This window comes from Microcaecilia unicolor, chromosome 2, assembly GCF_901765095.1.
Source record: "Microcaecilia unicolor chromosome 2, aMicUni1.1, whole genome shotgun sequence".
NCBI lineage: Eukaryota > Metazoa > Chordata > Amphibia > Gymnophiona > Siphonopidae > Microcaecilia > Microcaecilia unicolor.
Genome location: NC_044032.1, coordinates 306,702,024 through 306,721,005, shown reverse-complemented (window position 1 = coordinate 306,721,005; position 18,982 = coordinate 306,702,024). Strand labels below are relative to the sequence as shown.

Below are 18,982 nucleotides of genomic sequence, written 5' to 3'. Positions count from 1 at the left end.
TTGGAACATGGGGGGGGGCAGCATTCTTGAAGACATCCAAGCAGAGCAGTGGGGTACCATAGGGAGCGCTGCAGTGGACTTCACATAAAAGGTCCCAGGTACACACCTCACTGTTATCACCTTATATTGTAAAGAGAGCCCTCCAAAACCCAATAAAAACCTACTGCACCCAAATATACACCACTACTATAGACCTTATGTCTGCAGTTGTCACCTATATGTGGGTATAGTTTTTTTGGTGAGTTTTGGAGGGCTCAGTTTCCACCACAAGTGTAACAGAGTGGGCTATGGGCCTGGGTCCACTTCTCTGTACCAACCACTATGCTATTCCAGGGACCTGTTTGCTGCTCTAATAGGAAAGGCCCTAACATTTGAAGCTGTCATAAGGGCTGGTATGTATGTTTCTTGCCCACCTTTGTAGGGGTGGCGGGGGTCAGTGACCACTGGGGGAGTAGGGGGGGTCATGCTTTAATCTCTTCAGTGGTCATCTGGTCATTTAGGCCACCTTTTTCTGACAGTCGTGATTGAACCAGGTGTAGACCAAAACATGTAACTTTTAACCCTGGACATTTTTGCTTAGTTCCATTATGACAGAAAAATGTCCAAGTTTTGGGGACACCAACACCTGTCCCCAACACTCCCCCTTGTGATTTGGATGCACTATAGACAAACTGCTTTGAGAAACATCTTAAAAAGTTGATTTTGAAAATAGCAATTTGGATGTTTTTGAAAAAAAAAGTCCATCTGTGAAGCATTTTAGATGTGTTTCTGTTTTGAAAATGAGCCCCATAGAGGCATATTTTCAAAGCACTTAGCCTTTCAAAGTTCCATAGAAACCTATGGAACTTTGGAAGGCTAAGTGCTTTGAAAATATGCCAGATAGTATACCAATATCTATGTTTCAATCATTTTTATTAACTACAGAAACATCATAACACAGCATATAATCCAAGTACAACATCTGTAGCGTTTTACCAGACCTTATCCCTTTTTCCTCCCCATTCCCCCCTCTCTCCATAATACTTAATGAACAGACCCCACCCTATGTCTTCAAATACAAATGTTCAAATATTCAACAGCTGGCTTTGTGTCACTGGAGTCAGTGTATTCAAGAATGGGGTCCTGCAATACTGAAATTTAAGGCCCTGGGTAGAAGAAATACCTGTAATTGCCATCCATTCCATCTGCAGAAGCTCTATCATCTGTGTGCACCAGTGTTGCCAAGATGACCTGCGTGCAGAAAGCCATGCTCATAAAATAAATTGTTTAGCCAAGATAAAGGCTCTGATCACAAATGGTTTGTAACCCTGAAGCACCGAGGGTCCAAATTTTGAGTAGCCAAATAAGAGCATAGGATCATAATGTCATCCCGTTCTCCATAGTTGAGAAACATAAGTGAGCAGCATCTTTGTGGAGGTAATAATCAAGAGGTAAGTCCAGAACATACGGCCCAATGTTGTTCCATGTACACCACATTTCAAACAAGAGACTGTGGAGGACAACTCCATATGGAAAGCTCACCTAGGTGACACATATATTCGGGCAAATTTGTATTGTAATTCCCAGTGAACGGAAGTTATTGTCTGCTTGCAAAGAGAAAGTAGATATGCTCAGAGACAAGTGGAAAGATCAATGCTCCATTGGGCAGTCAGATGCTTATAATTTAATTCAGGAAGCAGTGTCTCTAATGCGATGATGATGGAAGGAAAGAGGCACCATCTGTTGCGCCCCCAACGAGAATGCTGTTGAAAGATCCTCCTGGACATCTTCTGTTAGAGGTTCTCATGGCAAACTGCATACGTAGTGGCGTAGCTAGTAGTAGTAGAAAATATCAGTCACCGGGATTGAAAACTCCCTTTAAAGGTCCAGAAAAGATTTTTATGCGTTCCTCTTCAGTTACTACTTGGAACAAATAAAGAATCCCCAAACTGCGCCACCTATGAAAAGCAGAATATTGTTGCCCAGGAGGAAATGCCGCATTATGACAGATTGCTTGGAACGGTGTTATTTTGGCAGAGAAATGATGGTGTCTACAAGTTGCCCGTGATTTACGGAGATTCAGTTTGAAGCCAGAATATTGCCTGAATTGTGTAATTAAGTGCAACAGCATATCTATAGAATGTTTTGGATCAGTTAGTACCAACAGCAAGTCATCTGCATATGCCAGGACTTTAATATGATGATTTAGTATTTGCACCCACAGAAACCCAGCATTCATCTTCAGGACACGCAGCAGTGGCTCTAAAAAAAAAGTATAAATAGTAACGGAGATAAAGGACACCCTGACGTATACCCTGAAGAACCGGAAAGGGTGAAGATCATACTCCATTTATCAGAACAGTAGCTGTGAGTTGAGAATATAAGGCTTGAATTGCTTCGTAAAACCATCCATTACAACCCATATGTTGTAATACCTGAAATAGATATTCTCACCTCACCCAATCAAAAGTCTTCTCAGCATCTAAGCTGGCCACAAAAGAAGGCATGTTGGTAGTTTGACAATGTGCAGCAAAATACTGCATATTCCAGACTGACTGCCGGTGTCTCACAAAGCCCACCTGTTCTGTACCCAGATGTTCTGACGTGATTTTTGACAGAATCTTGACATCAATATTAAGTAGGTAGCTAGGGCAATAGTAATTTTCCAAGTCCGTCAGTCACCCATATTTTAAGATCAAAGTAAGCAATCTTCCCGACCTATTACCAAATCGGTGAAAGTTGAATTTCTATATATCAGAGAGCACAACACTCGTTCATGTAATAGGGAATTCAATGCTATTTGTGTTGTATGAAGTTGCTCTCTCGTGACTTGGCAGTGTCTGTATATGTAAGCCCTCTTGGCCTTTTTCAACTGAGATTCTAAATGAAGGACCCCAAAAGCCAAATGTTTGTTACAGGCATGAACATATGAGATAATATCACCTCAAAGCACTGCCTTAGAAGCCAACCAGAGAAAAGAAGGTTGTTCTAGATGGGCATGATTATAATGCGAATAAGCTTCCCATTTCTCCTGGATATAATTACGAAAATAAATGTCCTGATATAAATATGAGGGAAAACATCACCCCAAAAAAGGACCAATAATACATCGGGGCCTCTATATCAATCCAAACCATTGCGTGGTCAGAGATTTCCTCTGGATCAATTACCGCAGATAATACTAAGGGGAAGATGGAATGTTTCACCATGATGTAATCTAGATGAGAAAACATCCCATGGACCCATCTCTTTCCCCCAGGTGGAGGGCACGCCATGCATCAACAAGGTTTAAGGATCTCATAAAGGAAGAAAGAACCCTTGCACATGCCCTTCCATGATAAGATGAATGTAGAGAGGAATAATCAATGTTAGGATCAGATACTAAATTAAAATCTCCCATCACCAGCACTTTGAGAGAGTGATAAGAGAGGCAAAGTTGTACCAGAGAATTTAAAAATGTAGATTCATACTTATTGGGGCCATAAATCACCAGAAGAAACTCCAGATTTTCAAGCCAAAGATGTAACAGTACATAATTCCCATCAGAGTCTCTAGATAATAATTCCACTTTACAAGCTAAACCTTTCATAATTAAGAACCACCACGCTTCCCCACCTCCCTGTAGAGGAAGCTGAGCACACGTCACCAACCCAAGATCTATGCAATTTCAGATGTTTGCTTTCTAAAACATGTGTTTCAGGCAGATAGGATTTTCATACGTTTCACCGAGGACGTGATCCTCCTCACGTTCCAGGTAGTAAACCTGGTTGACATTAGGTCACATCCCCAGCAAAGAAGACAAAAAAAAGACAGTGAACTTTGTACCCTGATCAGAGTGCCTAGCCTCGCTCCAATTGTTCAGAAGGAATGGATCCTCAGAAGCTTAGCGGAGATTGGGTGGCAGAGCCGGTGGTGGGAGGCAGGGCTAGTGCTTAGGAGGCGGGGCTAGTGCTGGGCAGACTTCTACAGTCTGTGCCCTGAAAATGGCAGATACAAATCAAGGTCAGGTATACATATAAAGTAGCACATATGAATTTATCTTGTTGGGCAGACTGGATGGAAAGTACAGGTCTTTCTTTGCCATCATCAACTATGTTACTATCAGGGGCATATTCAAAAGAGAAGGGCGCCCATCTTTCGACACAAATCGGAAAAAAATGGAACACAAAATGGAAAAAAGAAGGGCGTCCCTGATGAGCATATGGCCGACTTTACTTGGTCCATTTTTTTTCACAACCAAGCCTTGAAAAGGTGCCCGAACTGACCAGATGACCACCAGAGGGAATCGGGGATGACCTCCCCTTACTCCCCCAGTGGTCACTAACCCCCTCCCACCCTCAAAAAACAGCTTTCAAAATATTTTGTGCCAGCCTCTATGCCAGCCTCAAATGTCATACTCAGGTCCATCACAGCAGTATGCAGGTCCCTGGAGCAGTTTTTAGTGGGTGCAGTGCACTTCAGGCAGACGGACCCAGGCCCATCCCCCCTACCTGTTACACTTGTGGTGGTAAATGTAAGCCCTCCAAAACCCACCCGAAACCCACTGTACTCACATGTAGGTGCCCCCCTTCACCCATAAGGGCTATGGTAGTGTTGTACAGTTGTGAGGAGTGGAGAATGGGGGGTTTAGGGGGGCTCAGCACACAAGGTAAGGGCGCTATGCACCTGGGAGCAATTTGTGAAGTCCATTGCAGTGCCCCCTAGGGTGGCTGGTTGGTGTCCTGGCATGTGAAGGGGACCAGAGCACTACAAATGCTGGCTCCTTCCATGACCAAATGCCTTGGATTTGGTCATTTTTGAGATGGGCGTCCTCGGTTTCCATTATCGCTGAAAACCGAGGTCGCCCATCTCTAAGATCGACCATCTCAACATTTAGGTCGACCATCTCTAAGGTCAACCTGAATTTTGAGAAACGATGGACGCCCATCTTGTTTTGATAATACAGGATGGCCCGCCCCTTCGCGGGGATGTCCTCAGAGATGGTCGCCCTTAGATATGGTCATCCCCATTTGATTATCCCCCTCTACATTACCCATGCCTTTTGTTGCCCATGTATGTGCAGGAGTCTCAGTCTTAGTAACAAATAACAGAGCTAATAGGATCCCCTTTCTCTAAATATGTAAAAAACATGGGGTGAAAAAAATAGTTTATGTTCCGGCAACAGAATATGTATTAATGAACTTGACACCATATTACCTGTGTTATCCCAAACTCCTCCGCCCAAAGCCCACCCTTCCACATCCCCAAACCCATATGTAATTCTACCTCAAGAAACCCAAACCTTCCCCGACAGCACAGGTATTTGGGGGAAATCACAATAGATGGAAAGGAGGCCCACCCCCAACCCATACCCCCCACGAAAGAAACACTTAACAAGAAAATTATCTCCTCCCGATCGTAACTGAGCAGCAGAATCCTCAGTAAGTAAACATAACATGTTATATTAATATATCGTACCTGTCACAACCATTCCCTGTGTACCATAGAACATCCTGCAATGCTCCCCCAATGACACCCACCCCTTAAAAATAGAATTCTCAGTGCATGAACTTAACACGCTATATTCGCACACATAACATGTTATAACTGTACATTTTAGCACTGAAGAAATATCATGGAATGTTCCCCCAATGATATATTTCAAGTTTCAGAAGCATCTGATTTTTTTTCAAAGTTTGTAGATAATCTTGGGCCCTTTGGGGAGAGTCATATGTGCGCTATTGACCTAAATACAATATTTTTTATCTGCGCAGGATAAACCATCATAAAGCAACTTTGTGCTTCATGGAGTGCTATGCAAACAGGGGCAAAGCGTGCGGCACCATCATTCCTATAGTGCCACCGAATAATCTTGAAAGATTTTAATTGCAACCTCTTCATATTTTAAGGTGGCTCGCTTCTGACAAAATCCTTGCAAAATTTCCATTTTATGGATGTAATTGTGAACTTTAATAACGATAATCCTGGGGTGATTTTCTCCTTCACGCCTGCGGCCCACCTTCTGAGCCCTTTCCAAACAAAAGGGGCCTATACTGTCTGTAAGGGCAAACTCAGCTTTTGGCCAGTGTTCTAACAGAGTAGGCAGCATATGGTCTGGAACCGTCTCCGGTTTACCCACAATATGGAGATTGGCTCTCCTCAACTGGTAAATCTTCCAGCCTGTCCATTTGAGTCTGCACTAATTTCCGCAGAGCAGCCATTTCAGCAGCTGCCCCAGACCCAGCATCCTCCACCACTGACACCCACTGCTCCAGCTCTCCTGTGTGGCAATTCATATTGTCCAAAAGCTCCTCTACATGAGATATCTGCGCCAAGAGTTGTACAAGTTGCAGCTCCATCGCCGCTCCATTGCCTCAGTTGTGGTAATTGTCCAGAGGTAAATGACACAGGAGCGACAGGCGCCGGTGACACCATCTTGACTTCTCCACCATGTGCCTTGTCTGTTTCTTTTTTGGAGGATATACTAGACTTGACAGCATTGAAACGGGTCACAAAGTGGAGTATACTAATATTTAATCATGAAGAAGTAGAATCTGGGCAGAGTGCCAGATTCAACTCTGGCCACCTTGATGGGCAGACTGGATGGACCATGCAGGTCTTTATCTGCCAACATTGAATATGTTACTATTCAGTCCTTTAGCCTGCAGCCCCTCTTCTCAAGATTTTGTTATTAAACTCAACAATCCTAATCATCACACAAACATCCTATAAAAGTGTAGATTAAAGTAGGTGCTGATGGTTCTTTGAATCTGTGTGGTTGCCAGTATCTATTGTTTTACTTTAACTTCAGTTGGTCTTTGTTTCCCTCAAGAAGCTGCTGCCCTAAGCAACCACTTAGTCTTGGCTAATGGTTTGGTCTGGCCCTGCTGTTAGTGCCTGTTTTATAGAATTGCCCCTAAATGCTTATCACATGTTAGTAAAAGGGCCAATTAGTCTCCAAAATGTCAAGGTAATTCTAGTAATTCTGAACAATATATGTGGTAGATCTTCCCTGCTGGCCACTTGCCTGACCGATGAGCTGATGCTTGGAACTCCCATGGTAAGCCAACGGCGCAGAAAGCATACTGCTGGAACAGCGCAGAAACCTAGCTCACCAATGCTCAAAGGAATTGGTATTCAAATTATATGCGCGCTGTAAAAGCGAAAGCAAGGGGGGACGTACTTGTTACCCGAAATGCTCAGCTCCTGTGTGCATGTGCCTGGCAAACCCGAAAATGAAGCACGCATTGGTGTCCATTTTTTGCCCTTTAAATATGTGTTTCAATTTATTTATTTATTTTACTTGGAGGCTTATATTTAAACATAGGAAACAGGCGATGATGTGTGCTTTCCAGTGCATTTTTCTAGCAAAAAAGGTGCCAGTACTCAAATGCCAGGCCATTCTTCAGGGGTGGGGTGATCACTGAGGGACCCATCCCACAATAGCCAGGCCCCCTGCAACCAGTCACAGAATCCATGACAAGGCAGAATTTGTGTGTAGAGCCTGAGGTCTTTCATTAAAACTTGGGGACCATGGGTCAATTTTAGCAGACAATGGAAAAGATGCCGGTACTCAGTACCCCCAAGTACCCCCTCAAAAAAAGCCCTGGTGCTTTCACTTTTTTGGGTTTGCTCTGACTCGCACACATTCATCTCTCACTACCAGCATTAGGGGTTTGCACGGGCTTCCTTCTGCTTCCAAATTATATGAAAACCAGCAGATTTTAAAGAAAGAATCAAGAGAAATCATCTCTTCAAACACCCTAATGCCTTCTCCGAGCTGGCATTATATTTTCGGCGATAAGGGTGACTTTGTTTTGTGCGCTGATCTCTTAACATTGGGAGGGAATAGAAAATGACATCATTAACATCCATTTGACTACATTAGCATGCTATTTATGCTAATTTATGGTGTGCACATTGTCTCCCGCACTAGAGCCTCTGAGCATTCTGCGCTCATTAATGCGGGCAATAGTCCGGCACTAATCACTTCTGTCACCCATGTTTGGTTCTGAGCATTGGCCCACAAATGTTTAACAAGTAAGTATTTTTCTGGAATTCATTAAAATGAAAGTGTTTTGCTGCCCTGTGAAAAATCCAATTAGCAGCACCTGTTTATGTGGCTTTACAGTTTGATTTCGGAAGTTTGACCTCTGATATATTAACTGAATACACTGCCAGCTCACTGTGCATTATTCAGCACTGAGCTAATTACTGGTAGACTGATAAGTGAATGTTGGAGGAACAATAATTTAAAAAATCATTTACCATTGATCAACCTACTGTACCAATTAAAAACAAAAATCAGTCAGCTGTTCTGCTTTTGGTCCTATCATTAACTCTCCTTTTTCTCATGTAGTCTATTTTATATATGTGTACACTTTTTATTTTTTTTATCTCACATAGACAACTTTTTTGTTAGGCATTTAAGCCTAAGAACAATTTTCAAATGGCAAAAATGTTCAAATTTATGACGGGAATTCTATAAGAGGTGCCTAGATGTAGGCACTAGGAACGAGTCTATTTGAAGCTTATTCTGTCAAGAATAGTAGATAAATTGGTGCTCATTTTCAAAGCACATAGACTTAACAAGTTACATAGAGTGTATATATAGGTTAATAGTCAAACACCGCAGTCAGCATTTTTTAAAAACACCAATCATGGAATTTAAATATATTCTGTGTATTCAACACCACTATCTAGATAGCAAATGGTGCTGACTTTACATAGACAGTGGATACTGCCACTAGCTTTATAGATAGCAGCAATATTCAGTGCTCTCTATCCCCTCTGTTTACAAAGTTACGTTAGTGGCTGCCACGCCGCAATGCTGACACAGTCCATTCAAAGTGAATGGGTTGTTGTCACGGTTGTGGCTATGCCCTTATGTCCAGACCTACTGTTTCTCTGTATCTACCTCTGTGACCTCGCCAGTCTGCCTTTTTTCCTGTTGTTCTTCCTGTTAGCCAAGCCTCACTTTGGTGTCCCTGAAGCCAAGCCTTTCTTTGGTCTCCCTGCTTCTGCTTCATTCCCTACTTGTGACATCATCAGGCTACTCCTTTATAAGGAACCAAGGAGCTTTCCTGCATTGCCTTTGCAATAGGTCTATTTTTCCCTTTTCTTGTTATACTGTAGTTTGATTCTGAGGGAACTGATCTTCTTAAGCTGTGCCTTTGGGCACAGCCCTGAGCCCTGTGTGTGTGGTTTTGGTTTGAATCTGTATGGATTATTTTCTTGTTAGGTTTGCTCTTAAGCAAAGCCCTGTTCTGTTTTTCTGTCTGTGTGTGGTTCTGGTTTGTACCTGCATAGATTCCTTCCTTGTTATCTAGGCTCTCCAGCATAAACCTGTTCTGTTTCCTTGTGTGGTTTCGCTTCTTACCTTTCTCTGTTCAGAGAGCCGGTTTTTGCCAGCCCAGCTGCTTTCCTTGATTATCTTGTTTCCATGCAGCTGTGTGTGCTCTATCTCTGCCTGCCTTTCCTTTCCCTGCCTGGCTGTGGGTGCTGGCTGAGTTCTGGTAAGAACATTGTTTATTTTCCCCTTTGTTTGGTTTAAACTCTCACACACACTGACTCAAACATACACACTCCGAGAAAAACCTTGCTAGCGCCCGTTTCATTTGTGTCAGAAACGGGCCTTTTTTACTAGTTGTTATTAATATGTATTTTATCTTTAAAGTCAAGCATGGTACCGGAAGATTGGAGGGTGGCCAATGCAACACCGATTTTTTAAAAAGGTTCCAGAGGAGATCCAGGAAATTATAGACCGGTGAGCCTGACGTCGGTCCCGGGCAAAATAGTAGAGGCTATTATAAAGAACAAAATTACAGAGCATATTCAAAAATTAGAAACTGTACGATAGTGAGCTTGGACTTGAGGGTTTAAGGAGGGCTGCTTCAAGATGAGATGGACTATGAAAGATTTCCAAGAGGCTGGAGGCTGGAATCTGGCCAGAAGCAAGGCAATTATTTATCATTAGGAGAATCTTGGGCAATAGTTGTAACTCCGTAATTTTATACCAAGCGGAAGGACAAGAGGGCAAGTTGTTTGCTCATCATTGAAAGTGTTTTGGAAAGAGAGTGAAGAGTTTGTGGTTGAAATGAAGACCAAGATGAGGAACAAGTAACAGAACATGTTAATGGTTGGGGTGGCAGCTTCGAGAGCACATGATGATGAGGGAAGGGTAGGGATATTGCAGGGAGCTATATTGGGTACTATATTGGGTTAAGGATTGTGTAGAAGAAGAGGAGAAGTAGTGGGTAAGGAGACAATAAGATCTGCATAACTATAAACAGATAGTAGCTGAATATCACCACCTCTCCTTAGAGTTAGGTGGAATGCCTACACTCCATCCTTGCTCCGCCCAATACTATCTGAACAGCATGGGTGGTCTATAAAATGTTTCAGCAGCACCATCCTGCACCATCCTATTTACATCCAATGTAAATAGGAAAAATAAACATAGTTTGAAATGTCTATATGCAAATGCCATAAGCTTAAGAAATAAGATGGGAGAGTTAGAATATATTGCACTAAATGAAAAATTAGATATAATAGACATCTTTGAGATCTGGTGGAAGGATAAGCAGTGGGACACTATCATGCCAGGGTACAAATTATATCATAGTGATAGGATGAATCGAATTAGTGGAGGGGTAGCATTTTATATTAAGGAGGGCCTTGAATCAAATAGATTGAAAATTCTGCAGGACACAACACACATCTTGGAATCCTTATGGATTGAAATTTCATGTGTAAAGAGGAAAATGATACTGACAGGAGTGTATTAATGTTCACCTGGCCAGGATGAACAGACAGATGTAGAAATGTTATCAGAAATTAGGGAGGCTAACAAACTGTGGAAAACAATAATAATGGGTGCTTTCAATTATCCTGATATTGACTGGGTAAATATGCATGCTAGGAAGGTAAAATTCCTTGACGAAATCAAGGACTGCTTGATGGAGCAGCTGGTACAGGAGCCAATAAGAGCAGAAAAATTCTAAACCTAGTCCTTAATGGAGCACATGATCTGGTGGAGGAAGTAATGGTGCTGGAGCTGCTTGATAACAGTGATCATAATATGATAAGATTTGCTATAAGTTCTGGAGTAAATACTCACAGGAAATCCAATACATTAGCATTTAACTTTCAAAAAGGAGACTATGATAAAATGAGAAGAACAGTGAAAAGAAAAACTAAGAGGAGCAGCTGTGAAGGTCAAAAATTTACATCAGGCATGGATGCTGTTCAAAAATACCATCCTGGAATCTCAGGCCAGTTATATTCCATGTATTAAAAAAGGAGGAAAGAAGTCCAAGCAATAGCTGACATGGTTAAAAAATGAGGAGAAGGAAACTATTAAAGCTAAAAGAAAATCCTTCAGAAAATGGAAGAAGGATACGACTGAAAATAATAAGAAACAGCATAAGAAATGGCAAGTCAAATGCAAAACTCTGATAAGGAACGCAAAGAGGGACTTTGAAAAAGATTGCGTTGGAGGCAAAAACACATAATAAAAACTTTTTTAGGTATATTAAAAGCAAGAAACTGGCAAAAGAATCAGTTGGCCTGCTAGATGACCGAGGGGTAAAAGGGACACTCAGGGAAGACAAAGCCATAGCAGAGAGATTAAATGAATTATTTGCTTCAGTCTTCACTGAGGAAGATTTGCCAGAAATGGTATTCAAAGCTGACAAGTCAGAGAAACTGAATGAAATCTCTATAAACCTGGAAGATGTAATGGCACAATTTGACAAATTGAAGAGTAGCAAATCTTTTAGACCAGATGGTATTCATCCCAGAGTATTGACAGAATTGAAAAATGAACTTGTGAAACTATCCTATATAATAATTCTCACCTCCAATGTTCTATGCGTCTTGCTGCCTGTGTTCGTGACATTTTCAGAGTTGGTCTGCTAGGCTCCGTAGCACAGGCTGACGTCAGCAAACGCATTGTGACGTCAACATCAAAACCCAGGGTAAAAAAAACCATGCCTCACAGCTGATCCAACCCCCCCCCCTCCCAAACTGCCATACAGCTTGACAGCAACACACACAAAAAAAAGGCTCGAGCCTGCCTGATGCCACTGATGCGCTCAACAGCCACCCAACCGAAACACTTGGGGGGATGCAGCATGATACCCCCCACCTCGGCGCATCACCCAAGCCCTCCCCCCGAGTGCATTCTTGCCTGCCGTGTGCACGCCGCTGGGGGGGGGTGTCGGTTCTGCTGGTTCCCTGCTCCCTCTGCCCCGCAACAGGAAGTAACCTGTTCCGGGGCAGAGGGAGCAGGGAACCAGTGGAGCCGACACCCCCCCAGTGGCATGCACCCGGGGTGGACCACCCCCACTGCCCCGCCCTTGCTACGCCACTGGTCAAGGGGAAGATGCTGGATAGAGGAGTAAAGAGGATAGGGAAGAAAGGAAATATGCTTGCTCAGAGAGAGAAGGGTAGATAGTAGACATGGTGGGAGTAGGATGACAGAAGGGAGATGTTGAATTGGGATGAGGAAGAGAGAGGGAGGGGGGACCCTGAAACTCGGAGGGAGGGAGGGGGGACTCTGAAACTCGGAGGGAGGGAGGGGTCGACCCTGGCACGAAGAGAGGGAGGGAGGGGGACGATGACCTTGGAACTGGGAGGAAGGGAGGGGGTCCCCTGGCACACACTCTCGTTCTCACACACACACTCGCACACAGTCTCACTCTCTCTCTGTCACACACACACACACTCGCACATTCACTCTCTCTCACACAGTCACTCTCACACACACTGACTCAAACATACACACTCCGAGAAAAACCTTGCTAGCGCCCGTTTCATTTGTGTCAGAAATGGGCCTTTTTTACTAGTTGTTACTAATATGAATTTTATATTTAAAATCGAGCATGGTACTGGAAGATTGGAGGGTGGCCAATGCAACACTTTCGAAAATCAGCTGGATTGTGTATCTGGATTTTCAGAAGGTGTTTGACAAAGTACCTCATGAAAGACTCCAGAGGAAATTGGAGAGTCGTGGGATCGGAGGTAGTGTTCTATTGTGGATTAAAAACTGGTTAAAAGATAGAAAACAGAGAGCAGGGTTAAATGGTCAGTATTCTCAATGGAGAAGGGTAGTTAGTGGGGTTTCCCAGGGGTCTGTGCTGGGACTGTTGTTTTTTAACATATTTATAAATGACCTAGAGATGGGAGTAACTAGTGAGGTAATTAAATTTATCAACGACACAAAGTTATTCAAAGTTGTTCAATCACGAGAGTATTGTGAAAAATTACAAGAGGACCTTACGAGACTGGGAGACTGGGCATCTAAATGGCAAATGATGTTTAATATGAGCAAGTACAAAGTGATGCATGTGGGAAAGAGGAACCCGAATTACAGCTACATAATGCAAAGTTCCACGTTAGGAGTCACCAACTCGGAAAGGGATCTAGGTATCACCGTTGATGATACATTGAAACCGTCTGCTCATTGTGCATTGGTGGCTTAGAAAGCAAATAGAATGTTAGGTATTATTAGGAAAGGAATGGAAATCCAAAAATGAGGATGTTATTATGCCTTTGTATGGCTCCATGGTTCAACTGCAGCTCGAATACTGTGTGCAATTCTAGTCACTGCATCTCAAAAAAGATATAGTGAAATTAGAAAAGGTACAGAGAAGGGCGACGAAAATGTTAAAGGGGATGGGATGACTTCCCTATGAGGAAAGGCTGAAATGGCTAGGGCTCTTCAGCTTGGAGAAAAGACGGCTGAGGGGAGATAAAATAGAGGTCTGTTACATAATGAGTGGAGTGGAACGGGTAGACGTGAATCACTTGTTTACTCTTTCCAAAAACAGGATACTAGTGTTGATGGACCTTCGGTTTGTCCCAGTATGGTAACGTTTATGTATTTATTTACTTATGCACAGTTACACATGTAACTGCTAATTAATGTCAATCAGTGCTTGTTAAGGCCAATTATTGATAGTTATCACCAATTGGTTCAATTAGTTTACACGTGTATTTGGTTTCTGATTCATTAGCTTGATTGACCACTCTTCCTCAAAAAGATAACAGAGCTGTTCAGAATTTAAAATCAAGTTATAAAAATCACAACTGAAAAGAGTGCCAATTTTCGACAGGAAAGGCTACAAAGCAAGTAAGTATCAAAGTTAGATGCAACAATGACATAAGAATCTAACAGAAAAGATATTGAACACAGAGATTCTCAAGAGTCATTGGATCCTGAGAAGAACATCAATGCCCTACTGCAAGTTGAAAGCCTTCTCAAATAAATGGGATTTTAAGAGGGACCTCAATCTAGACTAGGACGTTTTTATAAGGGATATGTTCAGTAGGTGTTTTTTTTAAATGTTGCTGCCCAAAGAACTTTTGTGTGAAAATTGCTACAAGATGTGTGTGGTATGGGGTTCTTAGCTGCTCTATGTCAGCATGGCCCTTCTTTCAGATGTGTTTCTATAGAAGGTATCTGAAATCACGGTTTAAATTCTTCTGCATCAAGTTATTTTAAAAGTAAGGACATTTATTAACTCATTTTATTCATCATAGGAAGTGGCAATTTTATTTCCTCTGATAACTTTCTCTCAAAGTCCTATTCTTGTTGAAAGAAATAGTTTCTATAACAAACTGATTTGTGTTCAGTAATCAATACACATATTGACAAGGTTATCAATAGAAATCAAACAAAATAAAACATGGAAAAGAAAATAAGATGATACCTTTTTTATTGGACATAACTTAATACATTTCTTGATTAGCTTTCGAAGGTTGCCCTTCTTCCTCAGATCGGAAATAAGCAAATGTGCTAGCTGACAGTGTATATAAGTGAAAACATTCAAGCATTACTATGACAGTCTGACAGGGTGGGAGGAGGGGGGTGGGTAGGAAGTATGCATGGGGACATCAAAGCATATCATTGATATTCTAACAGGATGGGTGTGGATAGGTGAGGGGAGGGTGATCAACAGAGACATACAGCTTTATGGTTTATAATGGGCTAGGAACCCCAGATCCTTGTTAAGTCCTTTCTGTTGGGTGTTAAAATAGTCAATCATTCTGACTCCAAAGGTCTTACGTTCTTGTATGGTTTTAAAGTTACCTTTCAGGATTCTCACTGTGAAGTCACTGGTACAGTGTCCTGGTCCTGTTAAATGTTGACCAACAGGCGTGGGAACCCTGCTGGCACCAGTATTGTTCATGTGATGTCTATGTAAATTGAATCTTGTCTTAAGCATCTGGCCTGTTTCTCCAATATAGCATCTTTCGTTACATTTTTTACACTGAATGATATATACCACATTGGAAGATGAGCAAGTGAAAGATCCCTTTATGTTAAATATCTTTCCTTTGTGGATGACTTTGGGGTCCTGTGAAATATTTTGGCATAGTTTGCAACTGGATAAATTACAGGGAAGTGTGCCCTTCTGTTCCTTTTCAGTCTGTGATGGAAGTTTACTTCTGATTAGCTTGTGTTTTAAATTGGGTGGCTGTCGGAAGGCCAGTACTGGTGGGGATGGGAATATCTCTTTCAGTAATTCATCCTCCTGGAGTATAGATTGTAGATCTCTTATGATTTTCCTCAGTTTTTCCAGCTCTGGATTGTATGTCACTACAAGCGGGATTCTGTCTGTGGATTTTTTCTTTTTGTACTGTAGCAGATTCTCCCTGGGTGTTTTGAGGGAGGAGACAATATTCTTGGAGATTATTTTGGGGTTGTAGCCTTTCTGTTTGAAGGATTCAGTCAGGCTTTTAAGGTGTCTGTCTCTGTCCCCTGGGTCAGAGCAGATACGGTGGTATCTTGTGGCTTGGCTGTAAATGATGGATCTTTTTGTATGTGAAGGATGGAAGCTGGAAGCTGGAGTTGTGGAGGTAGCTGCATCTGTCTGTGGGTTTCTTGTATATAGATGTTTGTATACAGTCATCACTGATTGAGACCGTGGTGTCCAAAAAATTGACTTTTTCTGGGGAGTAGTCAATTTTTAATCTGATTGTAGGATGGTATGTATTGAAGGCAGAATAAAATTGTTTCAGAGTTTCTTCACCCTCTGTCCAAATCATAAAAATGTCATTGATGTACCGGTAGTATTTTAGAGGTTTGGTCTGGTGTGTATTCAGAAATGTCTCTTCCAGCTCAGCCATAAAAAGGTTGGCATATTGGGGTGCTGTCCTGGTGCCCATCGCAGTGCCCATTATTTGCAGATAGATATCATTGTTAAAGTGGAAGTAGTTGTGAGTTAAAATGAATTTGATTAATTTTGTAATAGTTTCTGGTGAGTATTGATGGTCCAGTGTGAATATTTTTAGGAGTCTTCCACATGCAGCTATGCCATCCGCATGTGGAATGTTGCTGTATAGTGATTCTACATCCATCGTGACCAGAAGGGTGTTAGGTGGTAGTTGCTTGATATTTTTCAATTTATTCAGAAAGTCTGTGGTGTCTTGTATGAAGCTGTTAGTTTTGTGTACGAGAGGTTTCAGAATTCCCTCTATGAATCCAGATATTTCTTCCGTGAGTGTGCCAATACCTGATATGATTGGTCTGCCAGGGTTTCCCGGTTTGTGGATCTTGGGTAGCATGTAGAATGTGCCCACGGAAGGTTGATTTGGTATGAGTTTCTTCAGGTGAGGTTGCGCTTGTGTAGGAAATGTTTTGATAAGGTCTTTCAGCTGTTTTGTGTAATCCTGTGTGGGGTCCTCAGTTAGTTTCCTGTAGTATTTATTGTCTGAGAGCTGTCTGTGCCCCTCTTCAATGTATTTTTTTATGTCCATAATTACCACTGCGCCTCCTTTGTCTGCGGGTTTGATGATAATGCGTTCGTTAGTTTGTAGGGTTCTTATGGCCGCTCTTTCTGGTGGGGTAAGATTGTACAGGATTCTCTTTTGTTTGTTGGAAAGTTGGGATTTCACCCTATGTCTGAAACTTTCTATGTAATTATCCAGCTTGTAGTTTTGTCCCTCCTGTGGGGTGAAATAAGTGTTCTTTTGTTTAAGACTGTATTCCAGTCTGTTTGGTGTCCCTTTATTATAGAAATGTGTTTTAAGGCGCATTTTTCTAAAGAATTCCTCTAGGTCTGAGTATAGTTGGATTACTTCTAGTTCCCTGGACGGGCAGAATGAGAGCCCTTTGGATAGCACCGAGACCTCATGCTGTGATAATTGATGATTCGAGAGGTTTATTATCCCCGTTTGGTTTGCATCTGTAAAGGTGTGATCAGTATTCCCTGGTTTGTCTCCAAGTGTCTCCAAGGTGTCTGGGGATGTTGGTTCTGCAGAGTTATAGCTATTCAAGGATAAGCAATTTCTCTCTCTTTGATTTTGAAGAAGAGAATATAGCTTTATTTCCTTTTTGTGGATAGCAATGTATTGTTTTTCTCCGTGGATGTTATGTAGGTCCTCTTTAAGTTGGTTCCCAAGGTGTGGATGTAATTCCTCCATGTTCCTCATGGTTACATCCCTTTGGGTTTGTATTATTCTTTTTTTCTTGTAGAGTTGATGTATACGTTCATTTCTTAGTTTCTGACTAGTGCGTTTGCAGAGTTTCTCTGCATAGTCAGAATTGTAAGTAGTAGCCAAAGGATTTTTGATCCTCAGTCCTTTGGGAATGATGTCATTCTTCTTGCAGATTGTCAGAAAGTAAAGATGACTGTTCACTTTTGTTTCTTTTTCCAAAAGTTTGTTCATTTGCTTTTTCATGCGGCTGTATGCGGTATCTTCCATCTTAAGTAGAGGAGTGTGGTAGCCGTGTTAGTCCACTCTTAAGGTTATCAATAGAAATCAAACAAAATAAAACATGGAAAAGAAAATAAGATGATACCTTTTTTATTGGACATAACTTAATACATTTCTTGATTAGCTTTCGAAGGTTGCCCTTCTTCCTCAGATCGGAAATAAGAAAATGTGCTAGCTGACAGTGTATATAAGTGAAAACATTCAAGCATTACTATGACAGTCTGACAGGGTGGGAGGAGGGGGGTGGGTAAGAAGTATGCATGGGGACATCAAAGCATATCATTGATATTCTAACAGGGTGATGACTAAAGGAGTAAGGAATATTTTAGAACAATGTTCACCTGTAAACAGCATGGGCTCAGCAAACCCTGTAGGAAAAAGTAAGTAGGGGTTCAGTAAACCCCGAAGAGGGTGTAAGCTGAAACACCTACAGGAAACTTGTCAAAAGTAGTGGTTTTCTACAATTGTGGAGCCTCATTTCCTAGGCTGGACTGTGACAGGGCAGAGGGAGCAGGGAGCCAGGTGCACAGCAGCGATCCGCCCCGGGTAGCAGCCGACCTAGGATCATCACTGTGTCAATAAATATATTTTTCCAGGAAAAAAACAGTGCCTATGTGGTATATCTATATAGGGCAGAACCCAGTAAATGTAAAGAGAGATCTCCTCCCTTTACAGCTCCAATCGTACATATCAAGGAATGGAATTACATAAAGAAGGAGTTACATTTAATAAAGCTTTTGTTTCTCATTGATTGGTAATGAAGTTCTCGTGCTGACGGAATCCGAAGGTGTAGATCATCAAGACAGAGAAGAACTCTAGATGGAAAGTAACTCTTTATCGATAGACACAGGAGAGAGTGTTAGAGTAAAGAAGTTAATGTGTAAGTGTGAGACTATTTAAATGAACACCTGTAACAATAGGTAACCAATTATGTTGAATGAGCAACGGAGTGATCCAATGGAATCTACTGGCATTAGAAAGAATATGAACGACAGTGTTTTGACCCTATTCTAAAACCTCGTGCTTAATTGTGCACCTATCTGATGGCACCATTTATAGAATGAGGGGGGGGGTGTATTTAGGCATGACCATTTACGATAGCCATAGAGCTAGTGCAAATATTCATGTCCAAATGCTGGAGATCTTATAGTAGTGTATAAGTTATGCACATAAGTGTCAGTCCCACCCATGCTCCACCCTGGCTCAGCCACTATGTATATCTCCCTTGTAAATATATGCTATACAAGATGCACACATATTTACAGAATAGTGCTTAAGTAGAATATTGGAATATATGCAT

General features: G+C 41.9%; 1 protein-coding gene across 1 annotated transcript in view; it reads left to right on the top strand.

The window, feature by feature from the left end:
* The window catches only part of GRIN3A (glutamate ionotropic receptor NMDA type subunit 3A), a 369,769-nt gene that overhangs the window by 266,936 nt on the left and 83,851 nt on the right, over positions 1 to 18,982 (top strand). The gene's annotated exons all lie outside the window — the stretch shown is intronic.